We start from the raw sequence: 17,386 nt of genomic DNA, 5'->3' as shown, positions 1-17,386 counted from the left end.
TGTGTTTTTAATCTTTGGTTTGTTGAAAACACATTCACCAACACACACTCATACTCATCTTCCAAGCAAAGAACCCTAACAACGAAAGCAAAGAATGGCTTCGGTCAGTCCGTTTTGCCTTGTAGTTACCGGTTTGTTTATACTGTGAAAAAATAATGGTCTTCATTAAGTACAAAATATAAAAAACAAATATTCGTATTTGAAACCGCGAAATTTAAAAAAAAAAAAAAAAAACGGTTAATAAAAAAAACCGGTTAATAAAAAAAACCGGTTAATAAAAAAACCGGTTTATTAACCGGTTCTAACCGGTTTCTAAACCGGTCCTAACCGGTTAGACCGGTCAGGGTTTTGACAGAAAAAAACCGGTTATTAACCGGTCCGGTTATTAACCGAACCGGTTTTTTTCCGGGCCAAAAAAACCGGTCCGGTTAATAACCGAACCGGTTTTTTTAAAAAAACCGGTTTGTGCACATCTATTCACGACCTACTGAACCCTGATCGAGAAGTCTTTAATATTTTGATAAACATTTATATTCTATATACATTTATTAATTTAAGTTTGTAACTATAATTGCCAACGTAGACTTTTCTTAGCATAATATTATTTATTTAGTTAATTTTCCGGTAGATTACATTTAAAATTCGATAAAACGGCATGAAAGTGACATTTCATCAAATTTATATATAAATATAATCAACTTTCCGATGGATCTCGACAAATAGCATGCAAATGACGACATAATTAACAAAAACAGCCGACCATGCACAAATTAATATATTTCAAACGGTATACATAATTTAACCATTTTTTATATAAAGTGATTAAGGACTGTTTTGCGACGATGTAAACGACAGTTTGCAACCAAAGAGGTTGCAGTCACTCTTATTGTGATTATGGCAAGTTCGGTCATAAATCGTCACTAATTTGCTACCATACTTTCACTCTTATTATGTTGTCTTTGAAGAAATCAAGGCTACATGCAAATGCTTAATGTAATTACTTTGGCGGTTGTGTGATTCATTTGGAAATCAAGAAACGAATAACTCTTTAAAGAAACAACTTTGATTCGGATATTGTCTTTGAAGATATCAAGTCGACCCCTTTTCATTTAAAAACCTATATTCGTACAATTGATGTAATCTCGCTATTCATTTTTATATCTGTATATATTATCTAACCGGTAAAAAGAAAAAAAAAAGTTAATGCATAATTAGTATCAAATTATCTATAGAAAAAACTTAGTGTAACACAATAGTAAAAGAATTGTTTCGTAAAAAGGTAGGTTGGTAAATGTATTATTTTTGTTGTAAAATATAACTCAAAATGACTTAGAATAGAGGTGGAAAATTGATGGTTATCACGAGTTAAAACAAGTAAGTTTTTTTATTACAAGTTTACGAATTTTTTTGAACGGCCAACTAAGTAACGCCGGGTACTCTGGCTGTGGCCCCCATTGGCTAAAGGTAGCCCGAGCCGGCCACTAGTCCGGACGGACGGAGCCCCTAGCGGTCCACCTATTGAGGGATTCACCGGATAAAACACGACCCCCACGCCCGCCAAACGACACGACAACGAGGAGCCGGTGAAACCGGATGAGATCAGGACTCGAACCCTGCCAGGGTTATCCCTCATATCTCGCATATAAATTGGTGGTAGTGAGGTTGAACCCCTTACCTCTCACTAGTAAAGTGAGTGCTCTACCATTGAGCCACAACCAATTTATACAAGTTTACAATTACTTTTATATTTATATAAATTTATATATATATACATATATATATATATATATATAATTCATAATATCATAACACTATAACAAAACATTTATGAGGTTAAATTATTTAAATATACCTACTGCTTTCTTTTTGAAATAACTATTCAATATATACCTTTCACATTAAATATTTTGTAATTAATAATACACACTCCAAATTGAGTGTTTGGATATGAGAGGTGCATGCATATATTGGCATTAAATAACCAACATATTCCTCATGCCTCTTAGTTATTAAATACACATACCAAAGCCTCACCACCTCCATTTTCTTTCCACCACTCTCTCTTTTCTTGTGATTGTCATTAATACCTCTTCAAAAAATAGAATCAACAACCATAACAACCCCAATCTAAGCCATTAGCCATCAACAACATGAAGCTAATTCCTTCATCCCTATTGTTATTCAACAAAAAGAAAGACACATGGTTATGGCCTTCATGTAAAAATCCCAAAACACTTTCTTTTAGAGCCGGTACCGGTTCTAATAATACCATGTTCAAGACGGTTAATTTCATCTATTTTGACCCCAAGTACGGTTTACATATTGAACCAGAAGTCGAGGTAACTACACCTGACTCCTGTTTCACCGAGTCTGCTAGTATATCAACAGAGTCTGAGGAGTTGTTGAACATGAATGAGTACTCCTCAGTGGAGACTATCGTTCGTGGGGCCAGGTCTGAAAGACTGTTTTTTGAACCTGGCCCCAATACTAGCTCAATTCTTGAGGGTAACAAGCAATGCATGGGTGGTGGTGGTGGTGGCGATGGTGATGTACCGTATAAAGAAAGTGTGGCGATGTCGATTGAATCGAATGATCCACAAGGGGATTTCAAGAAATCAATGGAGGAGATGGTGGAGATTCATGGATTGATAGATTGGGAAAGCTTAGAGTTGTTGTTAGGGTGGTATTTAAGAAAGAATGGGCAAAACCATCATGAGCTTATTATTGGGGCCTTTATTGATTTGCTTGCTGGAATCTGAAGCAGCAGCCTTAGCAAAGGCTTAGATCGTGGGACCCATGGTGGGACCCACGACTATGCGACTACTTCTGATTATTCGACAGCCTCTTTTACTTCTGTGGCTTCTTCTTTCACTTCTTCGGTTTGTTCTCCTTTGTGCAAAGGTGGTGGTGAGAAGGAGATCGAGAAAGAAAAACTTAAAAAAGTAATAATTGATAAATAAAGTTATTACTCGTTTAATTCCTAGGCTTGAAGGTTTTACTATTTTAGTTATAGAATATAGAATTGAATGATACAATATTGTAGTACTTGTATATAATGTAGATGTTAAATGTTAAATAAAACATTGAAATATTGAATTTGTGAAACAGAATGTTTTGTTATTATTGTTGACATTAATTTTTGACGATTACATAATTAAAGTTTATGACTTGCTAGAAAAATTAAGCCGAACTGATCATGCGTGCATTCAAAATCAATATTATGAAATATTTTTCCATTATAACAACTTTATACTTTATTTATTGATTATATTGTTGGGTTTCTATGGATAATTTATACTTAGTTAACCATTTAACTAGTCACAATTAAGGCGGAAGCGTGATATTTACAAACTAAACATATCTATCCATATGTATATATATATATATATATATATATTACAAGTTTATATGATATGTGTTCATGAACAACCTAGTTTATTCATGTCATAAGATTACCAATAATCTATATGTTAGAAACCCGAGGCAAGGATCAAGTAATACGGAAAAACTAAACTATCAAAGCTTGTAAAACTTACATTCTTAAACCTTTAAGAGATGTAGTTGGTGGTTGAAGAAGATGATGATGTTGATGCTAGACTTTCAAAGGAAAATCCTCAAACGGAATATACCCCGAGCCTCCAACACACACCGAGCTATGTTAGGGAGCTTGAACACCAAAAACCGAGACCCGAGCCTTTTCTTTTTGTCTTGGCCGAAAACAAGAAGAAAGAAAAGAAAGAGTTGTGTGGTTTTTGTTACTTACTTGAAAGTTCTTGAAAGTCTTGATATATAAATATCTTACAATCAAATCATATCATGTTGTTAGGTATTAAGTCAAGTAAGAAATACTCAACATCCACCAAATCCATGACAAAACTTGACCATAACATTAGGGTGTGGGGCCCACCCAAAACCGGCCCCAAAATTATATATATATATATTTTTTTTTATTTATTTTATACTTTATAAAATATATAAACACCCCATCTTTTATAAACCATTTTACAAAAGAACATATAGTTAAATAATCATTCCAATAATAATTATTTGAATAAATAAATTAACCAATTAATTTATTTAACACTTTCAAGTAAGTATTCAGAAATCCGATTTTCTGAATGTGTCGTGTTCTGTATTTGTCTTATAGATCTTATCTTAACAAATACATAATTGGTGTGTGTCTAACTCGTTATTGGGTATGACCCGACTTGGATCAAACACAACTAGCCACATTAACCTAATTATGTGTCTCGGGCATACGGTATTCCAACAATCTCCCACTTGCACGAGACTCATAGGAAGTTAATGCTAATGGTGAATACCGCCTAACAACAGGTCACCATCCCTAGTGTGTTTGACTAAGTGCCATTCAATAACATCATCCCCTTCAAGTCCATACTTGATATGATATAGGTAAGTTTTATCATTATATCCCTTTGTTACTAGATGTCCTGTCAAATCGAAAAGACACAGAGTGATCATTCTCTCAATGATTTAACTTATCAGGCCTTAGACATCTAAACTCTCAACACATAAGAGGAACAAATCCCATCTTGATTGCATACATCCTCGTTGACATCTCATATAATATCTGAGCTCTTTCTTACACGTCATCGTGTTACCGAAATAACAAAGAATAGAGTCAAGATATCAGACTTGATGAAAAACCAGATCCGATATGCATCTCAGGTCAAAGGACACAATGATACTCGCCTTTACTCAAGGATTACTTATGATCAGTTGCACTAACTCCATGCAGTGATCCTTGAGAGCGGATCATGTCCAATATTTGTATCCCACAAATATCTATGAACCTTGGTGGCAAACCTATGCCCTATATTCATCACATGAATATCAACCAATCCGGGTTCATAATAGTCTTAACTTCATACTCGTTCCCACAAGTATGATCGACTACGGACGTTTAGAACAACATAAGTCATTCATGGATTAAACATGCAAATATAGAACATAACTCATTGAATAATTAAAACATAATTAATTTTCATGAGATACCCATTACATTCGTTCTTATACAAACACTAAATACAGATTAAATCCACTCACTAGAATACCGAAGTCCTAATGCACAAACATGACCCTCATGCTTTGGCCTATCGAGGAGCTTCGTGAGTGGGTCCGCAATATTTTGATCGGTATGAACTTTATGAATACATATCTTTCTCTTTTCAACTTCATCCCTTATGTAGTTGAATCTGCGCTCAATGTGCCTCGTTTTCTGATGAGCACGAGGCTCCTTGATCTGTGCAATAGCACCTTCATTGTCACAGAATATCTCTAGGGGCTCCTGAATGGTAGAGATAATCCCTAGATCCATGATGAACTTTTTCATCCATGCAGCCTCTTGGGCTGCCATTGAAGCGGCGATGTACTCAGATTCTGTAGTGGATAACGCGACAACATCCTGCTTCGAACTCTTCCAAGAAACAGCGCCTCCATTCAAAATGAAGACATATCCCGACTGTGACCGAGAATCATCTCGGTCAGTTTGGAAACTCGCATCCACGTAACCCTTTACGACGAGTTCCTCCTCACCAGACCCATATATTAAAAACATATCCTTAGTCCTTCTAAGGTATTTTAATATATTCTTGACAGCCATCCAATGACTGTCACCTGGGTTGTGCTGGTATCTACTCGTTATGCTTAAAGCATACGAGACGTCCGGTCTAGTGCACATCATTGCATACATAATAGATCCTATTGCCGAAGCATAAGGAACATGCTTCATCCTATCCTGCTCTTCCTTAGAGCTAGGACTTTGGGATGAGCTTAACACGGTTCCTCTAGGAATAGGTACCAAACCTTTCTTAGAGTTTTCCATCCTGAACCTTTTCAGGATTTTATCAATGTATGCACTTTGATTGAGTCCGATCAATTTCCTTTGTCTATCCCTATAGACCTTTATTCCCAAGATATATGTCGCTTCTCCAAGATCCTTAATTGAGAAACGACTACTTAACCACGCTTTAACGCTTTCCATACTTGGTATATCATTTCCAAATAAAAGTATATCATCGACATACAAAATAAGGAACATGACTATACTCCCACTAGCCCATTTATACACACACGCCTCATCACCGTTTTGGACGAAACCAAACGCTTTGATTTCTTCATTGAAACGATGATTCCACATCCGTGATGCTTGTTTCAACCCGTAGATTGATTTCCTTAACTTACATACTTTGTCAGGATTAGATGGATCGACAAAACCTTCAGGCTGAACCATATGGACATCTTCCTCAAGATATCCATTAAGAAAAGCGGTCTTGACATCCATCTGCCATATCTCATAATCAAAATGAGCTGCAAATGCAAATAATATCCTGATCGACTTAATCATCGCGACCGGCGAGAAGGTTTCATCATAATCAATCCCTTGAGTTTGCGTGAAACCTTTTGCTACAAGTCGTGCTTTGTAAGTATCTAAATTTCCATGCATATCGGTCTTCTTCTTGAAGACCCACTTACATCCAACCAGTTTGGAGTTAAGTGGACGATCAACCAATTCCCAAACTTGGTTATCGTGCATGGATTGCATCCCGGCGCTCATGGCTTCAAGCCACTTGTCACAATCAGGTTGTGACATAGCATCTTTGTAGGAGATCGGTTCATCCGAATCGACCAAGTAGCAATCATCCACGAGAAATCCATATCTCTCGGGAGGTTGACTAATCCTACTAGATCTGCGAGCAACGTGTGTATGATCAACCATTTGATCACCTTCAACATCCTCGTGTTGAAAACTAGTATCGACCAACTGTGTATCATCCAGTGATTCTTGAACCTCTTCAAGTTCCACTCTCTTTTCACTAGGTCCTTCCATAAGGAACTTAGTTTCTAAGAAGTATCCTTTGCGTGAAACAAACACCTTTTGTTCACTAGGATCATAGAATATATATCCTATATCATCCTTTGGGTATCCTATGAAGATACACCTGATGGATCGAGCCTCAAGCTTATTTGGGGTGTCACGTTTAACATAAACTATGCATCCCCATACCCTTAAATATGAAAAGGATGGAACCTTTCCATGCCACACTTCATAGGGTATTCGATCCACCTTTTTGGTCGGGGCCATATTCAAAATACGAGCCGCTGTAAGTAGCGCATATCCCCAAAATGATGGTGGTAGTGAGCTTCGTGCCATCATTGATCGAACCATGTCCAACAGTGTTCGATTCCTCCTCTCGGATACTCCGTTATGTTGAGGAGTACCAGGAGGAGTGAGCTGTGAAATAATTCCACAATCTCTAAGATGACTTTGAAAAGCATCACTTAGGTATTCGCCTCCTCTATCGGATCGGAGTACCTTGATTGTTCGGTCGAGCTGATTTTGTACTTCATTTTGAAATTCCTTGAACATTTCAAAGGCTTCATGTTTGTGTTTCATTAGATACACATACCCATATCGACTAAAATCGTCGGTAAAGGTAATGAAGTACCTTTCACTATTCCTACTAGTGGGCTTGAGAGGTCCGCATACATCCGTATGTATGATACCTAACAAGTCCTTAGCCCTTTCATTTGTACCTTTAAAAGGTTCTTTGGTCATCTTGCCTTGAATACAAGATTCACACTCATCAAACGAACCTAACTCATTTGTTTTCAAAAGACCATTCTTTTGGAGAGTATTTACACGATTCTTGTTTATGTGTCCAAGACGACAATGCCAAATGTAGGAATCACTCAAATCCTTTTTGAGTCTTTTAGTGGAAGTTTGATATAATGAGCTATTTGAGGTATTGTCATGAACCAATTCATAAATACCGTTGTTTGGTACAGCTTTAAAATAAAAGATACCATTAGATGATACATGCATTTCTGATTTTACAAATTTAAAGTCAAAGTTACATTGTCTAAGAAGGTGCACAGAAATAATGTTCCTAGTCAAACTAGGAGCATACAAAACATTTCTCAAAACAACTTCCAAACCACTTGGAAGCGATAAAGTGAAGTCTCCTCTAGCGACCACGTGCACCCTTGCACCGTTGCCCATGAAAAGGCTCACTTCGCCCTTCTTTAAGTCTTCATTCCTTTTGAACCCCTGCAACCAATTGCAAATATGAGTTCCACATCCGGTATCCAATACCCATGTGTTAGAAGAAATAAGATTTAGCTCAATATTAATCATAAAGACATTACCCGAGGCATGCCCCGCATTCCTCTTGTCTCTTAGCTCTTTTAGGTAGACCGGGCAATTGCGTTTCCAATGTCCGGTCTCACCACAACCAAAACAAGGATCATCCTTATGACCCCTCGGTTCCACAACCTTTTGTTTCTTTGCCATAACCGGTGATTTGCCCTTACCCTTAAGATGCACAGGAGGACCCTTTCTTTTTGCTACCTTAGCCTTAGGATTGGGTTGAGATCGATTCTTGGATCTACCTTCATTGATCGCAAACACGGGTAAAACCCTTTTACCCATGCTCGCCTCGGCTGTTTTAAGCATTGAGTGAAGTTCTCCAATGTTTTTGTCCTACCCGTTCATGTTATAATTTAACACGAAAGTGTCGAACCTTTTCGACAAAGAGTTAAGGATCAAATCCGTTGCTAACTCTTTTGAGATGGGACAATTGAGCTTGGCGAGGCGATCAATGTAACTTTTCATCTTAAGCACATAAGTTGAAACTGGTTGATTATCATCCATTCTACATGCATGCAAGGCTCGAACCGTTTCGAACCTTTCAACCCTCGATTGCTTAAGGAACATTTCCTTAAGTTGAGTAATCATGTCGTACGCATTATGGTTTTCGAAATCCTTTTGGATTTCGGGAACCATAGTCGCCAACATGAGGCATGACACTTGAATGGAATCTTCCGTGTGTTGGACCCAATTCATATATTCGACCTCACTTCCCTCTTCCGGTTCATTGGGGATAGGTGTTTCCAAAACATGATATAATTTTTCTTGTTTTAGAACAATCCTTAAATTTCGGAACCAATCCGAAAAGTTATTGTGGTTAAGACGGTCTTTAGCGAGAATAGATCGGAGAGATACGTTTTGGACGTTAGGGATTATGTTGTCGTCGACGTGTGCGGCCATCTGCAGAATTTTAATTAAGTTCATTTTAGTGTTTTACATATTTTAATTATTAATACCCTTTTATATATACCAAATATAATTAATAATTAAAATCTAGAATCCAACGATAAACACGACTCCGGTTAGGTGACCTTTTTCCCATTGTCGGTTTATCAAGGTAGTTATTCATAACAATTGCAAACCCTTTTGCAACTTCTAGAGTTTATGGGACCGGTTCGAAATCATATTTCGTATCGGCATGTTTATCCCATCAACACCTATTAGACCCCATGCTTGGGTGACCCTCTTCACATGGTTCTAATTTAAGTCGTCCTACTTGTATCAACTTGTAATATTAACATACAAACGGTTAGGTGACCTTTTTCCCATTTATATGCCAATATTACCTCAACATATTAATTTACTCTACGCGGTTAGGTGACCTTTTTCCCACTAAGAGCTTACTAATATGTTAAGCGTTAATACAAAAGGATGGTGTTTAACTTGTTATCCTTAATTTTAAAAGGGATTTTTAGTTTTAATAATTCTAGTTATAAAACTTTAAATCATGTTCTAACATGCATTTAGTAACATGATTATTTTGAAACCATTTTCAAAATTCTAATTTATAATAAAACCATTTTATTATGGGCGTGAGACGGCTAGTTAATAAATCCATTTTATTAAACTATGTGTCACGTAATTACCGATAATTATTAGAACCCGTTTTATGCTTTGTTAATTAATTCTATGTGACGAAGTTGATATCCTAATATCTAGCAACCACATATTCAAACAATCAATTAACAAGCATACACAATTATACTAGACACGAGCCACTAAGTTAGACCACACTTGTTAGCCGAAACAAGTGTGTGTCTTAGGTCCAATCCTAAGGGACACATGACACATGGATGTTGTAGCTCCCACTCGATCCCGCATCCAAATGCTTCGAGCATCTTCTTCAACCCCGTTGTGATCCATTGGGCTTGAACTTGGGCCTTAGCTTCCATAAGCTTCCATTTGGGCTCATTGGGTGGGCTTAGGTCCATTTGGGCTTGAATCCCTTTAATGGGCTTGTGAGACCCATTATCACCATACCCGGCCCAATAAGGCCCAAACTTCCAATTTTGCAATCTTCTTTAAATTTACATAACAAATGTCCTAATACATTTTTTTTCTATAAAATAAAGATATTACAAATAAACTATTTATTACATACCCATATGAATAAATAATTACAAAATTGCCCCTAATTAATTATTACAAACCGAAACTTTGAATAATTAATAACAATCACAACAAACATCCATTTGGTCTACGGCTCGGTCTAGTTTTAACAAACATAACCCGTTATGTCTTAGGAACCCGTTCCAAAACCCCTTGACCTTATCGGGCCTAGCCCAACCCATTTGGGCTTGACCCAATAACTTGATTATGAGCTTCGGCCCACTGAAAGGTCTAATGGGCTTCGGCCCATTTAACCAAAATGGGCTTCGGCCCATTTAACTTTCTTCCCTCCTTTATTTTTCTTCTCGGTTAACCCATTAACCTAATGAAGTGGGCTTCGGCCCAATCACATCCGAATTGGGCTTCGGCCCATGAACTCGGTTTTATATTTTTTTTATTATTATTATTATTATTTTTTTTTTTTGAACAAAGCCAAAAATAATAACAAGATTAAATACAAAAAATCATGCATGTTTATTTTTGTATAAAATCTTTCAAGGGGAAAAATATAAAACCGAAAACCCGAAGCTTAGTTTCCCGTATCCCGGCTCTTGATGCCATTTGTTGGGTTTCTATGGATAATTTATACTTAGTTAACCATTTAACTAGTCACAATTAAGGCGGAAGCGTGATATTTACAAACTAAACATATCTATCCATATGTATATATATATATATATATTACAAGTTTATATGATATGTGTTCATGAACAACCTAGTTTATTCATGTCATAAGATTACCAATAATCTATATGTTAGAAACCCGAGGCAAGGATCAAGTAATACGGAAAAACTAAACTATCAAAGCTTGTAAAACTTACATTCTTAAACCTTTAAGAGATGTAGTTGGTGGTTGAAGAAGATGATGATGTTGATGCTAGACTTTCAAAGGAAAATCCTCAAACGGAATATACCCCGAGCCTCCAACACACACCGAGCTATGTTAGGGAGCTTGAACACCAAAAATCGAGACCCGAGCCTTTTCTTTTTGTCTTGGCCGAAAACAAGAAGAAAGAAAAGAAAGAGTTGTGTGGTTTTTGTTACTTACTTGAAAGTTCTTGAAAGTCTTGATATATAAATATCTTACAATCAAATCATATCATGTTGTTAGGTATTAAGTCAAGTAAGAAATACTCAACATCCACCAAATCCATGACAAAACTTGACCATAACATTAGGGTGTGGGGCCCACCCAAAACCGGCCCCAAAATTATATATATATATATATATATATTTTTTATTTTATACTTTATAAAATATATAAACACCCCATCTTTTATAAACCATTTTACAAAAGAACATATAGTTAAATAATCATTCCAATAATAATTATTTGAATAAATAAATTAACCAATTAATTTATTTAACACTTTCAAGTAAGTATTCAGAAATCCGATTTTCTGAATGTGTCGTGTTCTGTATTTGTCTTATAGATCTTATCTTAACAAATACATAATTGGTGTGTGTCTAACTCGTTATTGGGTATGACCCGACTTGGATCAAACACAACTAGCCACATTAACCTAATTATGTGTCTCGGGCATACGGTATTCCAACATATATATCTTGTCATTTTAGTCCAATTTATTAATGTTGTTAAAAAATTTTGTTAGCTCAAAAGGTATATAAGAAAAATCCAATCCTGGCTTTGGCTTTGCCCGTTTACAAAGCGAGCTGAAAAGTTGAACTGGAGTTTGGCTCGTTAAATTTTGATTTTTATTTCTTTTACACATTGATTTATAAATGACAAAAAAAAAACTATTTACTAAAATACACATATTGTAACATGTATAAACTAGAGAGCTAATAATATTGCACATACTTGTTTTTTCTTCACAATTTTTTAAAAGATGGAGAGGTAATTCCAAATATTACATGTCTTATCTTTTGTTCTTTTGCATATTTTTGTATGGTATAAAAATAATTATTATTATAATAACATATTATTATTACTATTTTAACTAAAATGAGTTAACAGGTATTTTAATGGTGTTAATGACTTTGACTGATGACATAAAATTACAAACCATAATTTAAAATTTAAAATGATAAATTAGGCCGAATCATATCTATCTATGCTATCTAATAATCTATACTATCTAATAAAAAATTACAAGTTTTGTCACTTATAATTTTTACATTAAACATCACTATTTTTAAAAGATTGATAATAGTTATAATTCTTAAATTTATGCTTTAAAATTTGTTAATTTAATACGAAGTATTTACTTCTTATTCTTTTTCTAACATTTTATATTTATAATTATTTTTTACTTCAAAATTGATTTAAAGACTATTGTACAACGATTGTATTAATAGTGTTTAACGGGTTTATTGTTTCTTGTATACTTATATTTATTAAATATTGTATTTTCAAGAACTACTCGTGTAATATACGGACCTCAAACTAGTGTACTATATACAACTTAACTCTTAATTAAATAAAATATTATGCAAAATATATAACAATTAACAACTCATGATTACAAAGGAGCAGTATATTTTTATGTTACAGTATTTGATACCGTAGTCATGTCGCAACATGATGTAATTAAAAATGTATACTTGCTTTTAATATGATAATAATAAAAAAAAAATTGTTTTTAAACGCTAAACAAAATGTGCCAATTAGGCTGAGGGGTAGTTGGGGGGGGGGGGATGAGCGGGGGGCGCGGCCGCATATGTGGCTCGCGAATACCGCTACACCCCTCAGGTGGTTGGGGGCGCGGTGGTCCGGCGTGGCTGTGACCGCGGGAGGATATAGCTGTTGGGCTATTTTGGTTTTCAAAAAGATAGCCGTTAGCTATTTTAAATTCTTTTTTTTTACAAATAATACATTATAAATAACTACCTCATTTTATAATAATAACACACTATTCTCACTACATTTCTCTTTAATAATTTAATAATCTATCAAGTTACAAACAATGTCGGGTTGGGGTAATATCAACATCAATGACACTCAATTTCCCGAGGGATGTAACTGCATGGACGACGATTCGTTTCAAGAGTTCATTGAGATGTCACAACCCGATTATATGTATTTTTTTTATTTTCCTTTTTATTTATGTTTTAATGAAGTATTTTAATTTATATTTGTGTATATAACAAAAAAATAATAATAAATAAAAAAATCAATCAAGCCCCTGATCACCTGGACCACTATACCCTCTGGGCTTGGTTAGGGGGCTTGATCCTGTGCCACATCAACGCCTACGTGAAACAAATATATTGGATCACTTGGGACTCAACCAAGCCCACTACCCTTAGCCTTAGTTTAAAAGTATCAACGGTATGTAATTTTAAAATTCATTTAATTTGTTTATTTCACATTTAGCTAGAAATTGTATGTATATTCTTGTATACCCATTTGGCCGATATACTTGTTTTTGGGTGGGTAGGGGGAAAACACGCTTGTGTCGACCTCACAGGAGTGTCCCATCTTGTTGGGATTAGGGACACTGGATTTGCAGCAGGCCAGGCAGCATTGAAGGCGGCATCGAGCAAGGTTGCTAAACACGAGAGAGCTTGTTTGGAGAATTAACACGTGTTTATCCCCTTCGCCTTTGACACTTTTGGTTTCTTAGCTCCAGATGCTGTGGACCTTTTGAATAGGATTCAGAAAGTTGTGTATAGTAACATATCAGCCCATAAGAATCAACACTTTGTTTTTAGTCGGATTGGGTTTCCTATCCAAAAGGGGGTTGCGGCGCAGCTTGTTGCCCGCTTACCTGCCACTTAATTGTAAATCGTTTGAATGTTTCTATGAAATATAATAGGTAACTAATTTTCAGTTTAAATGTTGATTGCATTATGACTCTTAATTTGTTCTTAATTAAGCATAATAGGACAATTGATTCAAATAAGCAAGAAGAAGCGAAGAACTCTCAATACGAATTGACTTAAATTAACAATGGGAATTCGATTATAAAAGTCAATCAAGTTAGGGCTTCTTTGTTAGGAATCAAGATGAATGAAATGAAACTAAATTTATACGAAATTTATGACAGAGTCAAGAGAATTGAATTAGCCGTTGAATGCCCTAATTCGCGAGTTTATAACCAACCTTCAAGCGTTAACTTAACTGGTAACGCAAAGTTTAATCTACACCCCTCGTCTTTCTTAAGCAATAAAGAAGCATATAAACCTTCATTTAACTGAAATGTAAAAAGATCATTATACCCCTTGAGCTATTAACCGTTCTTAATTGATGGTTAACGAACTTAAGACTTTGATTAGTTACTAAACATGTGATCCTAGTGTACTACGTACAAGAAGATTTGCTTATATATTGTTCAACAAGTGAATTAAGATTTAAGAGTAATAGTATAATAAAAAAAATAAAATTTTACACTATGCATTTAATCTTGGGATAATTCCCAAAATGATCCAAAACAAGAGAAAGAAAAAAAAATGATCCTAAATGGGTCCACATTCCCAAACTAACCCATGAAATATGTACTGACCAGACGCTTTGGGAAAATAAACGACTGGATTTTTAATCCAATCAAAATATAACATGTGTAAAGGATCTGACACACCAGACGAGATTTTTAAAAATCTCGTATGTTCCGACCATATTTTAAAGTTAACTCACTTTTTTAAAAACAGTCTATCCAGACGGTTTTTTATGTTTCTTGTCTGGTCCGTTCAAATTATTATTAATCCTAACTTCTTCTTCATCTTCGTCTTCATCTTCATCATCTTCATCTTCATCTTCATCTTCTTCTCCGGCACCCTCAACCTCACCACCGTCTGACACCTCCTCACCGCCACCCGACACCACATCACCGCCACCCGCTGCCGCCGCATCACCACCGCCAACCAAATGAGTTAGGATTCGTTACCCACTATATTAGATTGCGTGACACCTTTTAACCATTTTTATTATTATTGTTATTATGGTGTTTGTTTCAGGTAGGATATCTTTTTAAGTTTTTTGGTTGGCGGTTGGCGGTGGTGATGCGGTGAGGTGGTGTTAGAAGGTGGGGAACTGGTGGTTGGCGGTGGTGATGCGGCGGCGGCGGGTGGCGGTGAGGTGGTGTTAGACGGTGATGAAGTTGTGGGGTGCCGGAGAAGATGAAGATGAAGATGAAGAAGAAGAAGATGATGATGATGATGATGAAGATGAAGAACATGAAGAAGATAAAGAAGATGAAAATAATAATTTGAACGGACCAGACAAAAAACATAAAAAAAACCGTCTGGATAGACTGTTTTTAAAAAGTGAGTTAACTTTAAAATATGGTCGGAACAGACGAGATTAAAATCTCGTCTGGTGTGTCAGATCCTTTACACATGTCACATTTTGATTGGATTAAAAATCCAGCCGTTTATTTTCCCAAAGCGTCTGGTCATTACATATTTCATGGTTTAGTTTGGGAATGTGAACCCATTTAGGATCATTTTTTTCTCTCTCTTGTTTTGGATCATATTGGAAATTATCCCTTTAAACTTTGTATGCTAAATTTTATAGGGATGTTTATTCATACACCCTTTATAGGGTGTATATATAGATAGGGTGTGTACTAAGAGGGTGTGTGAATAACCAAAAAAGATGTATGATAACCATTGCCATTTTATATTCTTTTTCCAATTTCCAAGACACGTGAACATAATATTTAATTTTATCTTATGCTAGAAATTATTGTGAAGTTCCGTGACGTCTAATCAAGAGTTTCTTGATATGAAATATGATTTATAAGAAACAGCCAAAAATAACACTTTGTAGGGGTCCCTACGAAACAATATGTTTGATTACCATATATAATAATAATTATGCCTTTCAGCAAAAATAATACATCGTGCCCTTGTGCGTTTACGCGTGTGACGTCAAGTCATCATGCTCCTTATGCCCTAAGCGACTAACATTTCAACGGCTATGTGAATTATGATATTAATCGGTAATCAGCAACGAATTACAATGGTTTTTCCCTCTCTTTTTTTTTTCCTTTTGCGATTTGTTTTTATTTTTACCGGATTCTATTTATTGCCAATAGATATAGACCATCCGTGATTGACCATGAAAATAATACTTTATCTTTACATAGTGTATGCGTTTTTATGTAATGCCGATGGGGATAACAATTGTAATTGTGGTAGTTTCACTCTCGGACTTAGAAAATAAATATTTACCGACAGATTCGTTACATAGTGTATATCAGGGCTGTCAATTTATGACACGGACATGCTAACATGACACGACACATCACGGGTTTTAGCTGGTTTTGGTAGCTTAACATGTTTCATGTCTTAAACAGGTCAACAACCTGTTTAAGACATGTTAAATTTTGTGTCCTAACAAGTTAAGAGATCTGTTAGTAACATGTGTAGATTTTTAATTTAAAAACTAAATAAATAAATATGCACTCCTAAAATTCTAAACTAAAAGTCATACTTATATATATGACATTTCACAAATGCTCGTCAGAACCTGCTAATATATTTTTTATGGATGTTAGGATTTGCTTATATGATATTTTTGTTTTAAGCATGTTATCGATTTGTGGTTTTTTGTTTCATATATGTTAAGGATTGTGGTTTTTTGTTTTAAATGTTATGGATTATGTGTTAATTAAGACTTTAATGCTTGTTTTGAAAAAAAATTGTTTCATTACACATGGATTATTCATTGTATGTTTAAACATGTCACTTAACATGTCTTAACAAGTTAACATGTTACTAAACAGGTTCGTGTTTGTGTTTGGAAAAACATGACATGATTAGTTATCGTGTCGTGTTCGTGTTTTGTAAAACAAGTCATCATGTCTGACATGTTATGACAACCCTACTGTACAATCTGTTTTTCCACGTTAGCTATCCAATGGTGATTGTCATTTTCCTCAGATTATTGTATTCATCAGTGAAGAAACGCGGATCGACTCACTGGTAGACGATCTACTTTCCTCATCGGGTGTGATTATGCTATTTCACCGATGGATCTCTGGGATCTGGATTCTTCCACCTACAAAATGAACAGCACCGTCAACTTACCCCTCAGAAAGGGACAGAGGGGTCCTCTTTGGGGTAACCCTCCGGTGTGAGAATAAGTGTTTGTAGGAGAAGATAATAATATCAGAGTAAGGAAGTTTGGAGAGTATTGCTTAA

The 17,386-nt window shown here is 35.5% G+C and overlaps 1 pseudogene; it reads left to right on the top strand.

Moving 5' to 3' along the window:
* Window positions 1-2,146: 2,146 nt before the first annotated feature.
* LOC143629793 (transcription repressor OFP13 pseudogene) lies at window positions 2,147-2,986 on the top strand (annotated as a pseudogene).
* Window positions 2,987-17,386: the final 14,400 nt, after the last annotated feature.

Source organism: Bidens hawaiensis, unplaced genomic scaffold (assembly GCF_021521415.1).
Source record: "Bidens hawaiensis isolate Kalapana, Puna unplaced genomic scaffold, B.hawaiensis_p1.1 tig00000459_1, whole genome shotgun sequence".
Classification (NCBI taxonomy): Eukaryota; Viridiplantae; Streptophyta; class Magnoliopsida; order Asterales; family Asteraceae; genus Bidens; species Bidens hawaiensis.
This window is presented reverse-complemented; position numbering and strand designations above follow the sequence as displayed.